An 18840-nucleotide genomic window follows, 5' to 3' on the forward strand; every position below is an offset into this window, starting at 1 on the left:
CCCGGCCTGTGTTTCACATTTAATTGCTATTCTTATGACTGAGAGACATTAATGACATATAAAAGCATATTCTGATATTTTTAAGTTTATTTCTGCCTACAAACATATTCAGGCAATTATTAAAGCATTATTAAAAAATGAAATGTTTTGTCATCCTCAAATGGAATAGCTTTGACATGAAATCACCACAGAGTCCAACACTAAGACATAATACATAGGCAAATAGACTTCAACACTTCCACTGTTCAGAGATGCCCATTTTGACTGTCTGATTACAGCTCTGTTGCACTGATTTAACCAATGGGTACTCACTTACTTGATGGGTACTCAAGCAAAAGGACAGCTAAATCATGGCATTAACAGGCTACATGGGAACCAGATCTTCAGATGGCACAAACTGGCAAAGCTCTCCAGAAACTCTACTCTTATTTGTTAAACTCAAAATGGAAACTTAAGAACTTCCAGAACATATGAGAGCAGCAGTTACCTGATCTGTGACCAGCACCAAAATTTACAGAAGGCTGTGTGAAACCCCACAAAATACAAAGCCACAGAGACGGCTCTGTAGACGGTCAAACGCTTCCCAACTCCCTTCCTCAAACAACCTGGCTGATTTTGTGATCCAGGTGAGTTAACATCCCTTTCAAGATGGTGAGAACAATGGTATTTGCAATAATTTTTTGTGCAGTTTGCTCCATCACAGCAGCATTATCCTTAATGGTTCTTTGTGACTCATCCAATGGGGCAAACTGAGACAGTGGGTATCTGGATGCCTTTACACACTCTATGACGAGCTTCACAATTTGAAGACTACTTATTTTAATAACTTGCTTGCAATGCTCACTTCAAAAATGTAGGTTCCAAGGGTATGTTCATTTTCACATTATACCTTGCACTGTATGAATTCTAGTTTAATACACTGCTCTTACCTTGCTTCTTGTTCATATTCCTATCCCATTTTTTTCTTTTTCTTGTACACATCCACCTTTTCTTTTTCCCTTCACAAATCTTCTTCTCATTCCTTGACCTTTTTCACCTGTCAAGTACAAATGCACTCTCCCTCATCCACCTCATCAATCATTCTCTCTCTGTCTCTTAACAGCGTCAAATCCACCCAACTTACAAAATTAATTATAATGTACTGCTGCCAGTATAAATTCCCCATATAGTATGATAGCTATTGCCTCAGGTTCCTTAAGGTCATTTATATAGATGTCTATCACCATGTCCCCAAAGAGACCACATTCCAGTTCCACCAATGCTCCCAAGTGGCTTAGCACAGCTGACAGCCTTGTGCTCTGAACGAATTTGTTTAAATCTTGTACGAAGTAAACAATGACTATGACACACCATGGGATGCTATCCAGCATCCACTGGCAAGCCACAGAGAAGGTACATGTTCATGTGCAATCACTTCGAGGGGATAGTTGATGGTGGGTTAATCAATACTGAAATGCAACTCAAGCAAACATGGAATAAAATGCACTGACATGCCTGGGACTTTAGAAGAAAGAGAAGCAGTGGAAAGAGATTGGGGCAAGGTTGTCAGCAGCACACTACAAGCTTTTGGAATAGAGAATCCTATCCAGCATAACTTCTACAAATTTAAAAAATGGACTGAGTAGGGCCACATTTCTAACACATGACTGAAAGCTACGTTTTCACATTAACAACAGCCCCAGGAACATTTATATTTCTGTTCATGCTGCCTGCGCCAGGTTCCATGGGCAAATAACAAGCAGTTTAGTCTGGTGGCTCACAATCAAGCTGTGCCCACCAAAAACGGAGTAGCAGAAATGCTCTCCTCATAAGTCCAGAGGCAGTTCTCCAAAAAGCTGTTTCAGAGATAAGTGCCGTGAATGAATAAAGTAATGAACTAAAATAATCTTTACTCAGATCTCAGTCTCTTTGCAAAGAACTTAGGAATCCTTCAAATAGAAGAGATAAACCTTCCCTATTTAATCACTGTGCCTACCTCCAGGGGACAGTATAGGATTGTTCCCCTATAGTTTTCCGTCCACTGCTTTGTTCATTCCAGCTCTCCAGGCTGACATGTAAGAGGTAGCCTGCTGGAAGGATGCTCATTTCCAATGCTGAGGAGGTCGATGAGACATTCTGAAAGACTGCCTGTCTGAACTGCCTGTGAATGAGGTTCATCTGACTGTACAAACCACCTACACTCCAGTACAAACTGGAGCAGTGAACAGTGCAAAAGTCTTTGATCAGTCAACAGCATTACCACCCACACAGCCAGCACATCTCCAGGTGAAACACACTGGTTGAAAGCTCCCCCTTGGGCACCTGATATATGTGCTAACTCCACAGATAACCCATGAAGAAAAAGCAAGAAGAAACCCAAAAAAAGCCAGTCCTTCCCCTCAAATTCTTCCATCTCATCCTAACCCTTTGAATTAAAAGCAGCCTTTGTAAACCACACAGAAGCACCACACTGTGAGAAGCATGTAACATTTTGATCAGTTTTACAAATGATAAGAATTAGGTGCATCAAAGTAAAACATCATTGAGTTTCCACGTATTTGCACAGACATAGTATGCGTATGTGCAGATATGTACTCCACTCACACCTTGCACACACAAGAACTACACACATAAGGCATATCACATAACATCTGCCCATGCCCACAATGTTGTATCACTACATTTGTGCATTAGGAAACCACTGCGCACACGCGAATTGCTAACACAGCCTGTTGGCAGAGGAAGCAATGTTTACATTTCAGCTACCGCCACGGATCTGACTGTAAAGCAGAGAAGCAGACAAACAAAAGGCTGCGATTCCCATTACACTCTTTTTTCCTCCTTGCTTTTTCAAAAAAGTTGCAGCTTTAAAAAGCCTTCAGTACTAGGGGCCCAAATCTCTTGATTCTCAGTCATAACAGTACAAGACAGAAAGCACCTGATGTTTACATACTGAAAGATGTGTTTCTCCTCTACCCTGCCAACACAGAAGTTACTCATTCTTAAGGCTTAGCAGCAGCGTAAAACTTTCATCCATCAAGGGCACTGTTTTTTGGTGGAGAAATTCTTTACACAGAAAGTCAACTAACAGGCCTCCCTCTCACCCCCAAACACACCCCTCATTATACTGCTTTCTTTTTCCCTTCTTAATCATTGGTTAATTGCTTCCTTGTTCCCTGGAGAAGAGCTAAATCCTGTCCCGCTCCTACTCCTCAAAGTTCTCTGTGACTTGACAGCACACAAATACACATAACCAGCAAGGCCTATTGTGGCAGTCCCCTCTCACAGGCCACTTGAAACAGCATCTGCTGTTCATTTTTCTGTCCTTCACAGGCAAACCACATGCATGAGGCAACAATCTGCTAGGCCAAACAGAAAGAGAAAGAATGAGGAAAACCAGTACCTCTTCATGCAACAACACACACAGCTGTTTAGAGAGAGAAAAAGATCCAGACTCAGACACACACTCTCATATGCAGGGCTATAATACAGGTAGTGCAAGAGGGACATTACATGGATACAGAGGGGCATATGAGGACAGTAATGTAAAACAGCTGTCTATCATCACTGCTTTTGCTGTTAAGGTGCGCTGCATGTCCATGTCAGTGAATTTAAATGAGCCCAGTGAGTGGGACAGGGATGAAGACTGAATAGTCGGGCTAATGTCTAATCTAAAGCCCTGCTGCTGCAATTTAAGCCTATTACTTCCGGCCCTATCAACCACTAATGTGGTAAGCAGATTTTTTTCCTTCCTCTTGATAACAGTTTTTGAGGCTGTTAAAGACTGTTGTAATGTCCCTCCTCAGTCGCCTTTCTTGAGGCTAAACAAACCCATCTCTTTCAATCTTTCTTAGAGGCTATGTCCTCTGGATCTCTCGTTCCTCTTCTAATTGACTTCTGGCCTCCACCCGGTCAAAGTACATCTTTCTTGAATTGCACAGTTCAAAAGTGGGGACTCTGTTCCAGCTGAGACCTTACCAAAGCTGAGTGCAAAGTTTATTTCATGCATCTTCCAGACTGCACTTCTGGTTATATACTCCACATATTCCATATAGTCAATGACCTCTTTTTTCTTACAAAAACCCTCAAAACCTACATAACTTATGTTCACTCATGCTCAACTATAATCCCTAGATTTTTCTCTGAAAAATTGTACCTGGCTGCTTTCCATCCTGAATTACCAGACTTGCTATTAAAAGGAGTTTTAACTGTCTGCACTGAATGCCATCATTTCTTCACACAATTTTTCCACCTTATTTTAAGCTTATCTTTTAACATACCCGCAGTATGGATATGTGCCTAGTGACACACTCTAGAGAGATGTGCTGCTTACTGGGGGCTCATTCTGGGGATATCACTGTGAGACTACCAAGCCTCGTACGGTCTATTATCCACTGCTGTTGTTTCATGTGGGCACAAGTGATATGACCAGGAGCAGTCTGAGGAGCATCCAGAAGGACTACAGAGCTCTGGAAGCTGTGGTAAGGGACTCTGGAGGGCAGGTAGCTTTTTTGTCAATTCTCGTGGTCAAAGGGAAGGGATTTTAAAGACCAGTTCAATCTGGTAAATCAACTAATGGCTACAGGACTGGTGCCACAGCCATGTGTTTGGCTACTCAGATCAGGGGATTCATTTTGAGAAACCTAGTCTGCTGGGGCTGACAGGGTCCATCTGTCAGAGAAGGTGAAGAGCATCTTCAGTTATCATGCTGCCAAGCCTGGGAAGAGGGCTTTAAACTAAAGTTGCTGGGGAAGGGGATCCTCAATCCATCCACACTCCTACCAGTGGGGATGGATGAGGAGCTGACTAGGAGCTTATGGGTCAGGATTAAAGGGAGGACAGGCACAAGTGACATTATAGGGGGAGTCTCTCGTGGGCTGACTGAGCCGGAAGCCCATTTTTAAAGACCAGTTCAATCTGGTAAATCAACTAATGGCTACAGGACTGGTGCCACAGCCATGTGTTTGGCTACTCAGATCAGGGGATTCATTTTGAGAAACCTAGTCTGCTGGGGCTGACAGGGTCCATCTGTCAGAGAAGGTGAAGAGCATCTTCAGTTATCATGCTGCCAAGCCTGGGAAGAGGGCTTTAAACTAAAGTTGCTGGGGAAGGGGATCCTCAATCCATCCACACTCCTACCAGTGGGGATGGATGAGGAGCTGACTAGGAGCTTATGGGTCAGGATTAAAGGGAGGACAGGCACAAGTGACATTATAGGGGGAGTCTCTCGTGGGCTGCCTGAGCAGGAAGCCCTTCTGCGGCCAGACAGGAGCAGCCTTGCAGCGACAAACCCTGATCCTCCTGGGGGACTTCAACCACTCTGATACCTGCTGGAGGGAAAACACAGCAGGGCATAAGAAATACCAGAGTTTCCTGGATCACACTGATGATAATTTCCTAATAGATGTGCTCTGTATTTCACCATCCAGTCAATTAAATGAAAACACCAAACAGAACTCCATCTGTAATACCACTCCTTGATAAATTTTTTCACTGTGACAGATTACAAGTCCTCTAGTACAAGTGACAAATTTACCTCCACATTGTGATTACATACATGGTATAAATACTTCTCTCAAACAGAGCCTATAGTATCAGTAGATATAACACTAAATAAAAATAAAATCTGCTGTTTCAGCACAGTGCCCATTTTCCAACCCTTATTTCCTTTCCTTCCCCTCCCCTCATTTCCTCCCTCCCTTCCCCCTCCCTGTGCCAGGGTTTGTTTTTCATGCCAAGGTCCTCTAGCTGAGACCCCATATGGGAAGGTAGTTGTGGGAAAGGTTATTAGGAAACTGCCGTCTAAACTGCTACTTTTCCGGCTTCCCAACCCTCTCCTTCCCTACAAAGTCCTCTCTGTTCTGTTTTAATACTAATGAGTTCAGAGGAGGTTCCTAGGCTGGAGCAATTCACAGTTTGGACTGTGCCAAAGCACACAGGCACACACCTCTTTGATCACTTCCTGCCCAAACACAGTCCTGCTGGCTCAACCTTCAAAATGTGGGCTGGGGATTGATGCTGCTGTGCCAAAGGCAGGCTGAATTTCCAGGGGTGCCAGTGCCACCTACTCCTCCCTCCCAGCTTTATCCTCTTGTGTGCATCCTATTTGCCATATGCCCCTATAGAGGAAAACAAGGGTAAGTCAGAGCTTGGCTGACCTTTAAATCTCTGATAAATATTACGTAAAAGGGCAGGAGGAACTGCGAGGTTGGTTAAGAATTTAATGAGCAAAATTAACATCTTGTTGAGCTTTGGTTGTGCAGCTTAGAAACACATGCTCAAGCTTATATGCAGGGTAAACTCAAAGGAACTCCAGTAAATCAACATCATTTTTGGCAGAAGTTCAGGTTTACACAGATAAAAGCAAAATCAGAAGCTAGCTTTAGTTCTTCACTTGCTCTCTGAGTTATTATTCCAAATTTGGTAGTGCAAACCAGAAATCAGAATGCCCCTAACTCCATTAAATTGAGTGGACTTACACCAGTGGAAAATATTAATTAAATAACCTCTTTTAAATTGTAAAAGACTAAACCTCTCAGCTTAACCACTTCTAACAGTGACTCACTCTACAATCTATAGCACAGATTTCAGACACAAAATAGACTGAGAAGTTTATCAGTCTCCTTTTCACTAATTGTTAACTTCTACTTCAATAAATAGATTATCTGTATTTACTACTAATCAGTCCAGACCAGCTAGAATATCATCCACATATGAGGCTTCTGTTATCTCCTCAGGGTTGAAGTGGAGGAAAATTCCACAATTCTCTTCCCTCACATAAACAGAGTACTTCCATGTCAAACAGTGAATTGAAGGCATGACATTATATTTGGTTATTCACTCACACCCTGTCCTGTCTCATTGCTCAAGTATTCTGATAATCAGAACAGAAACTACTGCACTGACATCACTGGGCTTAAGAAAACACCAGCTAAGATGTTTTTCTCTCAATGTTTCTAACTAAAGAAATTATCAGAAATGTTCACAAGATACAGCAAAAAGAATAAGAGAAGAATGAGCATGTGCCTTGCATTGTCTACTAACAACAAATCATAATTGCATTTACTATCTAGTTAAGCATTTGTAATCCCAAAGTTCTCCCACATCATTAATGTATAAGCCAACAACTTCACACCAACCAACAAACTCGTGCAGCTGTTCCTCTCTATTCAAGACGCAGTGCTGAAACACAGCCATTAAAGCAATCCCAATGGATTTTCCATGACTCAGGGATCTCCCTGGACACCTTCCAAACTGAGAAACTGCAATCTGCTTTCCCCTTGTAATTTCCTTTGGAGAAGTTATTCTTGAAGCCTCCACCTAGTAAACCATCGCATAACACTGTTGTGCACGCTGCTAACCTTTTCCAAAGGCTGTTAGCGTGGGCAGTCTTGCCCTTTATGTGGCCTACAAATGATGGGAAACTGCAAAATTAAAAGACGCCCTTAAGTGTTTTTAATGTAAAAGTGCATAGAATATACAAAGGTTGACTAGGGCCTCTTTGCATACACCACTGCATCTACAGGAAGGCAGTAGAGTCTTGCATCAGATTGTCCCTAAAAAAAGAACAAGTAGATAAGAGCAGAGCAATGTCTATGACAGGAGGCAGTGATAGAGATTTGCTCCCAAGTTCTTCAAATACAATACATTTGCCACTGGAAGACTCCTGTACTGCCTATAATGCACATGTGCTTCATCTTTTCAGCACCTTTTCAATCTGGCTACAATGCTGTATCAAAACTGGCTTAAGAAGCATTACTATTCCCTGTGTCACACAAGGGAACAAACTCACAAATGCATGAATTTAGTAGTGTAAACCTTGCAGGGGTAGCTAGGAAAATACAATGTTCTTGAAAGGTTTTCCTCCCATCAAGCTTAGAGACAACAAGGTACCTAATGTTAAAAGCTCGGGGTTAATGCTGTTTCAGTGCCAGGTGGAAGGCATCTGTCTGTACTTCCTCAGAGTAAAAAACACAAACCAGAGCAGCTGTGGAGGCAGTCCGGTGTGATGAGTGCCAGAAAAAGCACCTTCTGACACTTGCTTTCCATGTGCTGCTCCCACTTGGTGCTGAAGGATGAACAGAAGGACCTCTCCTGTATTTAGTGACACCAAAAGCTTCCCCTTACCTAGTGTGGAGGAAGGTGCCAGGAAACTGCTGACCTGAAAACCTTGTACCCTAAAAAGGTGCTACTCCATCCACTTCACCTGTAGCACCTTGTGCTCCCCACTTTGAAGTCTTGCACACCAGGCAAATGACAAGAAGAGGTCATTTCCTTCCAACGCTGAAAGAGCCCCCTGAACAATAAACAACCTTGAGTACTGTTTGAAGATAGAATCCACCTATCCACAGAGACATGACATAATTACAAACCCTTTTCCCCTACTCTCCTTCAGGCTGTATGATACACTACCTGAGCAATGATTGTATCTGATATAAACTGTTACTAGGTGAGCAACGACAGAAACTAATCTTAGTCAACATATTAAACAGATGATACTTCATGATTGTTATCTTCTTCTCCATTGAATTATCTTATTTTGTTAACAGTTCCTCTTAAACCCCAGCTACAGTCTACCTCCCTAAGGATAACTACTATCCAGCAAGACACATCCCATCCTGTTTCTCAACCTTTTCCCTTCACTGGAAAATTTCACTGCAAAATTTCACTGCTTCCCCAGCTTCAGGTGAGGAATTATTATAAATTACTGCAATTTTATATATTGGATCTGGCTTCCCCTTTCTTGCTGACATCAGCCTAAGTATCAAAACAGACCTCCTACAACATCTCAGATCCAGCCCTTCCTCTATGAGCTGCATAAGAAATAGACATCTGTCAGTCAACCTCCCTTCTTCACCGTGCATGTTCATTCACTTTAAAAACACAGTCAAAAGATTATCTTGGCCTAGCATTCATCCCGTATCACCTCCATCTTTGCAATCGGTCTTCACTCTCCCTTCAGCACCACAGTTACTTCATTTGTTGTGTCTTTTTCTTCAACACTTTGGAAGACACTGTTCCTCCTTATCACAATCTCCTGTCCAGTTGCAATCTGGCCAACATGGTCCTTGCAACACATAGTACTTTCCTCTTGTCATTTCTCACAGATGCATTTCCAGGTGGCACCTTCTCATCCCATATTACCTTTCTTATCTGATTTATAACAATCTCTCACCTTTCCTTAGGAGACCAAATTTAGATTCAAATATTCTCTCCAGAAGGTGAGGGATGAGGTCTTAATAATAGATTTCTAAGCCATCAAATACAACTCTGAAAATCATAAAACACTAATAAAGAGAATTAAAGGATAGAAACCACAGAAGGGCAGGAATCATACTCAGAGAAGCCATTCCAAAATGTTGAGGCAATAGGACATCCCTGTAATGCTGCTGTTTATGCTATTTCTAATGAAGAGAGCCCACTCTAAGTCAGCAGGCAAAGTGGCAGGAAATACATGAGAATGGTGGTTCAATTCTAGGAAAAGGGTAGAAAATTGTCTATTCTATATCCATCCAAGCATAGCTGGAAAAGCTCCAGAAAGCTGAAATAAAGATAAGTTAATTTGATCCTTCCAGCTAGCTAGTATGACTCCTGCTATCAATATCATCTGTGTTTTATCACTTCAGCAGCCCTCAGGCTCACCAGAAAGTTGCTGACTCTTTGTTATAGCCACAGTGGAACACAAAAGCATTCAAATATTAATTATGCCATACTAAGGAAATAGGCCAGAGTAGAGCTTTATGTTATTTTTTTCTTTTTATGTTACGCTGCTTAACACTTGCAGATATGCCAAAACATGATAGTATTATCAAATCAGGTGATGCAGGTGTTAGAAACGCGTGGACACAAGATTTCTGAACATCAAGCCTTATCCATGATTTCACGGTTAGAATATCATGACAGCTCCCAAGCATTCAATAGAGGAAAGAAATAAGATTGACAACTTAGCACATCCATCCTCTAGTGGTAGATCTGTTCTTTCCCCTCCTGCATCCCAAGCTACGTATCTGTTGTGCTCCCAAAATCCAGTACTTCTCCTCTTTTGCCCTGGATGCAGTACATGCATTTCCCTGCATGTTCCCATGGAACAATAGCATTACCCTGTTAAAAATATGTAGTCCTGTGAGATCTTTCTCAGGTGTTTCATGTCTACTGTTAAGAAAATCATTCTCAGAGCACACTCAAACATTCCCTTCAAGTATTCCAACCGTGACCACGACCCTTCCCACTTTCCAGAAAGGCAGTCAGTATGCTCTCCTTGGGATATTCAGAAGTCAACAACCACCACAGATGCAGAAAATACCACACAGGCCACAATGGAGTCAATGGAGAACGATGTAACTCTGCTACTGTCTTCAGTGAAACTGAACTGGTTTACATTGGGTACATCTGTCCATAGTAAAGCAGCAACATCTAAAACACAATGTATGCCTGTACAAAATCCTTAAAACTACACAGCTACTTTGGTAACACCCCCAGCTTCTTCACACCCAAAATCTCGCACGTAAGACAAGGTCTGGATTTACATTTGTTTACACAACCCTACTGATTTCAGACATGGAGTGTGAGACCTGGCTCCCATCTCATGCTCCTCTCACAGCATCTGTGTCTCACACATTTGCAGCATAGTGACTGCTGCTTCTTACACAGATGGTCAGGGAGCTGGGAGCTGCCAACCAGCTGCACCTACTGGAAGGGAGCCTAAAGTGAGAAAGTGCTGGTGCTGCACTCAGTGCCATAAGCCTGTCCCTATCATAGGAATCAATATGTAGGTGAATACCTGAAAGGGGAAGCTGTCTCTGCTACAAAGCCTAAAATACAATACTTCTTATGGATTTGGACTCAAATAACTACAGAAAGCTTCTTGTAGTGGTATGTGCATTAAAATCAGGGACTTGTGCACATATATTGCATATGGGACACATGTAAAGCAGACCCAACACTATGAAAAAGCCTCTCTGTCGAGCAGGAAGAAAAATAAGAAAGGTATGGAAATGTAATTTTCCTGTGTGGAAAATTAAAAAAGAAAAGAGGTATCCTGAGTATTTACAATCTTGGGACTATGCTGGACATAAAGGAACTCTGTCCCTAACTAGACAGATTTTGATACCATGAAGAGCTTTTACTTCCCAAGCCCCAGCACCCTTTGCTTGAGAAATCTTAAACCACCCAGTTCTTCTGCCATTATTATAACAGAAGACAAGTGCATCTGAGTGCATGAAAAATATTCATCTGACAACTATAAACTAACCCAAGAGAAAGGAAAGTTTTTGTGGCCTGGACGCCATCAGTGAAGAAAGTGATTTGCTGCCTCAAAGCTTTGCTTTTTCTCTGTTTTCAGATACAGCATCTTCTACTCAGAGGGTGATGCCAAGGCTTCTTTCTGGATATGAGCCTCTTGTCAGGAAAATTCTGCCTTGGTCTCATCAGCAGCATTTTCTTACAACCTCCACTGGTGCATCCTCATTAAGTGCAAGAAAGGAAGTAATAACTGGGGTGGGGATTGCAGCTGTCGAGTGCGTTTGGCGTTACACTTCCTGACAGATTAGGTAGATTAATTAACTATAGAGAAGCACAGAAGGGATGAGGGATGGGCACACAATTAAATAACTTCCTCCTATGGGCAAAACAGAATAGAGGGACTTTTAAATCGTAGTTGCATAGAAATTTGCATTGAGCAACAACTCAAAGCTGCAGGCCTGTCAGAGGCATAGTCTGAACCTATGATTTACATGCAGGGCAAGGGACACAGAAAGTAAATCCCTGTATTCAAATGAACCCAGCATTGGGATAGAATGACTCAAAAGACTAATAATAAGACTAACTAAGAACCTGAACACTCAGATCTTGGTAACATGCCTGAATTTAAATGAGAGTAAATACAGTTATCAATACACGACACATGTTTGGGGGCTGAAGCAAGGACCTAACATGCATGTCTTTCTAAGTCACAATCTTTCAATGAGAAAATAAGACTTAAATAAGCTTCAGACATAGAGGATACTTTTCTGGAAAGGTGTTGCTCCATACAGAGAGCCCAGAGACAGAATAGGCAACTCTGCATCTCTGCTTCCCAAAAAATATTACAAGAGAGCTGGAGGAGAAATGGGGAACTTTGTTCTTCCAGCTCATCAGCAAAAACCAAGAAACACAGCTGATGCTGTCAGCTAATGTTCCTACACACATTGACATATTTTGTCTATATTCACATGAAAGATCACAATGGAAGCATTTCTTGTACTTTTTACCACATAAATACTCTTGCAGGTTGAAGAGCCAAAAAAGGGGCCTCACGAACACTGCCACAGCTAGGACTTGGCAAGCTTGAGTGGGACGGGTGATATATGGGAGTACTTATTCAATGTGGTGAAGCCTAGTTTTCATCTGAGGTTTATGTTGTATCCATTACACTAAATGGTCTGCAAGGGAGAACGAGGCATGAAGGGAAGTTGCTACTTCTAAGTCAGCTGTTTGCAGTGGAAACCACTACTGCAGTTATTTAGGTTTGGACCTCATCTCCCCGTGGCTGTTGAAGGTATGTTATCCAGCATGTGCCAAACTGATGCCTTGCTCAGAAATTGTTTTGCTTCCTTTGATGAAATAAATAAACAATTTCCCAGATATTTCCATGCTTTACTCTTTCAACATAAAACTCTTTTCCTTCCTTTTCACATCAACTTTCTCTCCTCTGGGAAACGAGACAATAATCACAGAATTTTACTCTCTTTTAAGGTAGAGAAGGAACAGATGTAGAGAGATTTCAGAGAGTAAGCAAAGAGCAGAATTTTCCCAAACTTTATGCTACTGGTGATGTCATCCAATGCTAATAGAAGTATGTCTATGGTGACCCCACTGTTCCTTTGCCTCTGTGCTGAGAGCCCAAGCATAGATCCCAGTCATGTGGATGGCTCATGTACTCAGAGAACACTAGCTACTCCTTTCAGCATTCCGGCACTAAAGTGCTCACAAATACTAGGCTGGTATGTTGAGAAACCAAGAGAGCAGAGTAATATACAGAACAGCAGCACACATTGCACTACTTCCACAGCTCTATTTCAGGGCAAGACCAAGACACTGATTTACTTAGGAAGGGATTAGTAGAAAGTGCAGAAAAACCAACAGAGACCCATGTGGTGGAGAGGACAAAGTAAAAAGGCAAGAGCAAAAGGTACAGTAAAGCAACAGGTATCTTGCTGTAGATACCCTCCTTCCTCAGGTGACCCAAAGCATTGAAAAGTTCTAGTCATGGTTACAGAAGCTATCAGACTGTTCAGAGGATACAGAATTGCTGCCTCTGCTGCTTGGACTCTCCTGCCACATCTCCACCTCATATTTTTCATCTTCATGGGAGTTCCTCTGTACAGCTCTTATTCAAGGAGAATGAAGGAGAAGGAATTAACATTACTCTTATTTTCTCTCTTCTCTTTACTAACACCACTGCCATTCTTTCCAGCTAGATTCCTGAGCTCGTTCATCTTTAACTCAGAAAGTGAGCCAACTCTGATGCCAGAAACCATGGTTACAGTTTCAGTCATGGTTCCCAGCATGGGCTGAGGGAAGGACAGAAACCTTTGTTCAGCACTCGCTTCCATCTTCATTTAATTGCACTCAGGCAATATTACGGGGAAAATATGGGCTTGATTTCCAGTGGTCTTATTGTTTAGGAATACACAGCAGTTCCATATGCATCTTCTCCACAAAATCTGGGGGTTTGCAACAGGATCAGAATGCTAGATCTAGAGAAAGAAGAGTGTATGCTGCCTCACCTGAGCAGCAACCTGACCTTTAGATTTTATGCCAAAAGTACCTATTAAGTTTTTTTCTGGAAAAGCCTGTGAAGATGGTAAATAGGAATATGGACAAAAAGATTTTGTGAACCCATAAAGTCAACAAAACCCCTTCCTTAGGGACTCAGAGAAAAAAACTAAAAAAAAAAAAAAAAAAGGAAAAAAGCCTCTACAAGGCAACATAGCACAGTAAAAAAAAAAAAAAAAAGGAAAAAAAACCCAAACTAAAAATTAAATGGTTTAAAATGCAACATAAGAGAAACAAACCATGACAGGGAATTCCGGTCAATATCCCACCTGAGCTAAATGTGAGAATGCTTCAAGGGCAGATAAGACCACAAAAGTATAACAGTAAGCATTTTTCACATCTTCCCCAGTATAAGAATCTAACGTGCTGAAGGTAACCCATTCAAGTTTGGAGGATATAATGACACAATCAACTTTGAAAACATAAACTCAAAAGACAACTCCATTTCTTCCCCAAGGACCTTGCATCTTAAAATACAGAATCTTGCACTCCACCTTCTCAAATACCATGACCATCTCACAGTCACTAACAAAATAAAAAGAAAAACAACAAAAGCACAAGTGCTTTACACTGCTCTTTCCTCTGTGCTAGCATTCTCTATGTTTTTCTGTTTTTTTCTGAATTGCCAGCATTTAAGTCGCCCTTCTTGGTATGATCTGAGTTCCAATCTGGGATCAGGTTGCTGGTATAAGAGATCTAGATGGCAAAATCTTTAGTGTCAAGCAGTGCACCATCTTTAATCATCAAGAAGAGTCCAGGATTCTAAAAATGAGCAGAAAGCATCAGAATCCACTGTGACAAGAATACACTGCTGCTAACAAATATGAACAAGGACATAGAAAAACTGTTCCATGAAAAAGTTATTTCCCTTTGCCTTACAATAGTTCTTCCAGATTCTTCTGTAGTTCCTGATCAGTCAATAAATCTGTACAAGGAAAAACGTATTTTCCTACCATAGATATTTTTGCCAGCAGGCACAAAACCATTTTGGAGCCTGCCAACAGACCACCATCTGCAGCAGCACTTTACAGTGCTGCATGTGGCAGAATGGAAGCAGAAGTGATGATGGTCACATCAGCCAGTTTTACAATTTTTGAGGTACAGGACCAGCCCACACACGCTGCTTCCTAGAGCTTCTCCCTCTGTCTGTTCGTTGAAGGGGAGATGCTAACGCCAGCTGTTCTGTCCTCTTTCACAAAAGCGGCCTTTGAGGGGCAAAACTTGTGGCCACAAATATTTTTATTCTCTTTGTATTTTGTGTATCTAGACTTTGATAAGGACTTACCTGTACTGCTACCACCGCACTAATCCCAAGGCAGTCACTGCCAGCAGATGTCCTGAGAGCTGGTACATCATCTCCTGTCTTAGCCCAAACCAAATCATTCCAAATCACTATAGGCCACAGTCTTCATTCAGACCTATTCCCTGCACATGTTCCCAATGGAATAAAACAAGATAGAATTTGGGACCTATCAGCAGTAACTCTTTCTGTTTAAATTTTCTAATTGATCAGACAAGGCATAAACACAGCATCCAGCTTCAAGTAACACAAAAGCCAAGGATCCATCCTAGAATTGTTTTTCTGGTTGAGTGGCAAGAAGAGCAGGCATTTCAGCTGAAATCAGCATCAGCTTATCATCTCACAGTCACTGCCTTGGTCAGAGTCCAGTCAGGCAGCTGCCATTACACAGTTGGATGGTCTGGGTGTATCTCCCAAACGGAGCAGCTCGCACGTATCTGCCTCAGTCTGGAGACTACACAAGCAAGTTTGAAAGCCTGGAATGGGTCATGTGACCCTGATGCCTCATGAGGCCTCCTAGACACAGAGACTGGACAGGAGTAAAAGAATAAAATAGGTATTTATTTGAAAGGCCTTCAAAGGTACACCCTGGGAGCCAGAGGCTGTTGCCAAAATGGACCCCAAGATGGACGACAGGTCACGAGTTCTTCACGCCTTTATAGGTGTGGTCCATTTGCATATCAGGGTTAACTCTCCAATTAAAGCTTCAGTTCAATGATGTAATTTCCCCTCCGCTGGCCCCCTTAGAACCTCTTTGGATTATACTTTTTGGGCCTAGAACGGTCTGGGTGACCTTGGAGAACAGGCCCAGAGAGGCTTTGTTATGTCTACCTAGCACAAGTGAGCAGAAATTATCAAGCTACAAGAAACCTCAGAGTTACACTCTAAGCAGTACAGAATCAGGAAAATAGAAAAGTTAAAACCTAGGCATCAAGCCCATCACAAATAAAGAATCCTGACATGTTCCTAATTTCTTCCCCTTGAAAAATGGACATCTCAAAATTCGCTTTTCCTGATACTAGTTTAAGGACAAGGACAGGAGAAGAGGACATGCTCCTGGTCCTCAAAATGCCAGTTTTCCTCAGAAAGCAAGGTAGAAACATACTGAATATTTACTGGATTGGAAGATTTGTCACAAGGGAGACTTCTCCAGCACAGCTATGCTTAGTTTTCTTGTCATTAACTCTTACATGGGAAAATGCCCCACATTTTAACTGCAACAAGGGAAAAAACAAGGCTTTTAAAAAGTCATTCAACCACACCAATGTTTCATTATACCCTTTGCAGAGCAGATGGCAAGATGAGGCTATAGCCCCTGGGCCTGCTTCAAGGAGCTAACACAAATGCTCTTCTCACTACAGATCTCAGATGATGTTGGTGTCATCATTTCACTCGGGGATTTGGGTCAAAAGGCTTTACACTCAAATCTGGTTTTTATATAGTACAAGTGCACCCAGACTAGACCTTAAAGGATAAGCAGCAGGGAGCTAGCACACAGCACAGAGCTCTCTCAGGCACTTCCAGGTCGCTGATTTACACTGGTGCATTTACAGACTGAATCTTTCTAATCCAATTAAAATCTCATCTGAGCTGTCAATACAGATGTAGCCTGTTTTATTTTAGTGTCTCATAGAACATGCATTAATCCAGACCTGTGGACAAAGTAACCCTTCTAGGCAAATTCTGCATTTTGCCAACCCAGTTTCCAGCCCAGGTTCTCTCACACATAATAGTGTGAGATATAATAATAACTTACTCACACATAAAGCCCTTAACTGCTCTCATGTTACCTGTCTAATCAGGAACTCCTATGGACATGCACTGCCATCCTATCTGGCTGCTTTATAAAAATGTGTGATGTACACCATTAACCTTCTGAAAAATAGCACTTTTCTGTCCCAGCTCACTTCTCATGCAATGATGGCTGGGGTGCTATCGTTAAATATAAGAACTGAATATGATCTGTTTTCATTTCAATGGCTTCATTTGTTTGAAATGCATATGCCAGTTACAAGCTGTCAGCACATTTAATAAGTTATAGCATAAACCAACAACTCTCAAACTACTGTGGCCAAAAATTTTTACAGATCATCACATATACTTGTCATTAAATTTTGCACCAGAAACATTATAAATTATACTGTTTAATAGACTTCCATGAGGCAGCTGTGAGCTGTTTTGCCACAAGCAAGCACATGGAACACCAGTATTTGCCAGACATAAAACTAGAAGTTAAAAGCATCATTCATACCACCACAAACTCTCAAACTCCTCATAAAACTGATACCCTTCTCAATAAGCAAAACCCAGCAGCAACTCAAGCAGGTCTTTCACTGTGACCCGAAGGTAAACAAGTTCAAGGTTTAGCAAGCCAAGTTCAGGAGCAAAGCACATCTGTTGGTGACGTCTTCAGGAAGGCTGGTTTGAATGCTTCAATGGATCTGGGTATTGGAGAGAGATGAACTTTGATACAGCAGTTCAAGCTTTGCATGTGAAAACCAATAGTTAAGCAGCATCCAGAAATAAATCGTCAGCAGAGCAGATTACAGATTACACTCTTACTCTTGTCACCACATGGAACTCTCCACAGTCAGACAGCTGCATTTTCTAAGAGGAACTCAAGCAGTCTCACACAAAAAGCAAACTGACCTAAATATAGACCCAAATTTTGTGAAGTATTTCCATAAGAGGAGATTCCCCATTTGCAAATTACTTTGAAGCAAGTAGGCTCTCTTCTGCTGCACACATTATTCTTCCTGAAACAGCTGCAAATCCTATTGACTCCTTTCTGTGCCCCTGCCACAGAATACTGACAATGCTAATGGGTGCTGGGGAAGCAAAAACAGTTAATGGAAAAGAATTCCATACCAATTTACTATGTACACAGAACACAACTTTTGACTGAGGAAGTTCTTGAGCTGAAAACTGTTAGAGGGTTGGAGAGTATCCTGGAAAAGACCACCCTATGGCCACACCTTACAGTCTCCAGCACCTTATATTTTCCCCTAGCCATCTGCTTTAGACCCCATCTTGAAACTGGAGCCTGGGCTAGGTTGTCAGACCACCGATCTGACAAACTACAGCTGTCCCTGTATTTGGTACGACATACTATAGTTGGCCATATATTAACCTCCAATTGAATATGCAAATTATATGGTTATCTTCATTGCTATAGCATTTCAAGGCTATGGCCATGGACAAGAATCTATTGGGCTAATGTTAAGTATAAGCTAGAAAGACTATTGGCAAACTCCTCTGATGCTGAGATCCAATATTTTCTGTTCTATTCCTCACTTCAGTTGCACTCCTCAGGCATACATACACTTACAGATGTCTTGCTTTACATAAGCTCTAATCTCAGAATGGCAATGAGAAATCTAATCAGCTGCATCAAATGGGCATCATCTTTACGACACAGTTTGCAAAACAACCCAGCCCTGTGACCTCTGCCTGTGTTTTGCATTCAGGCTGAACAAGAAGACAAAGACAGTGAAGTCATTTGATGCCAGGCATGAAAAGCAAGTGTCTGGCTCCTGGAGTCTGCAACATTTACCACAAAAGCAAACAACGAAGTTCATCTGAAATAATTCCTTCTCTTCCTGTTTATGGCTGTTGCTGCAACAGCACCATTTCATGGTTCAAAGACAGCTATGTGATGAAACATAATTAGCATGGTCACCTGATTCTTATACCTCACCAGCAGAATACTACTCAACAAAACCAAATAGTCTTTATTTTATATGTCT

General features: G+C 41.8%; 1 protein-coding gene across 7 annotated transcripts in view; it reads right to left on the reverse strand.

Annotated features, from left to right (window-relative positions):
- Positions 1-18840, reverse strand: part of DAAM2 (dishevelled associated activator of morphogenesis 2) — a 205353-nt gene that overhangs the window by 103270 nt on the left and 83243 nt on the right. The gene's annotated exons all lie outside the window — the stretch shown is intronic.

Source organism: Corvus brachyrhynchos, unplaced genomic scaffold (genome assembly GCF_000691975.1).
Source record: "Corvus brachyrhynchos isolate BGI_N302 unplaced genomic scaffold, ASM69197v1 scaffold188, whole genome shotgun sequence".
In the NCBI taxonomy this organism is placed as follows: domain Eukaryota; kingdom Metazoa; phylum Chordata; class Aves; order Passeriformes; family Corvidae; genus Corvus; species Corvus brachyrhynchos.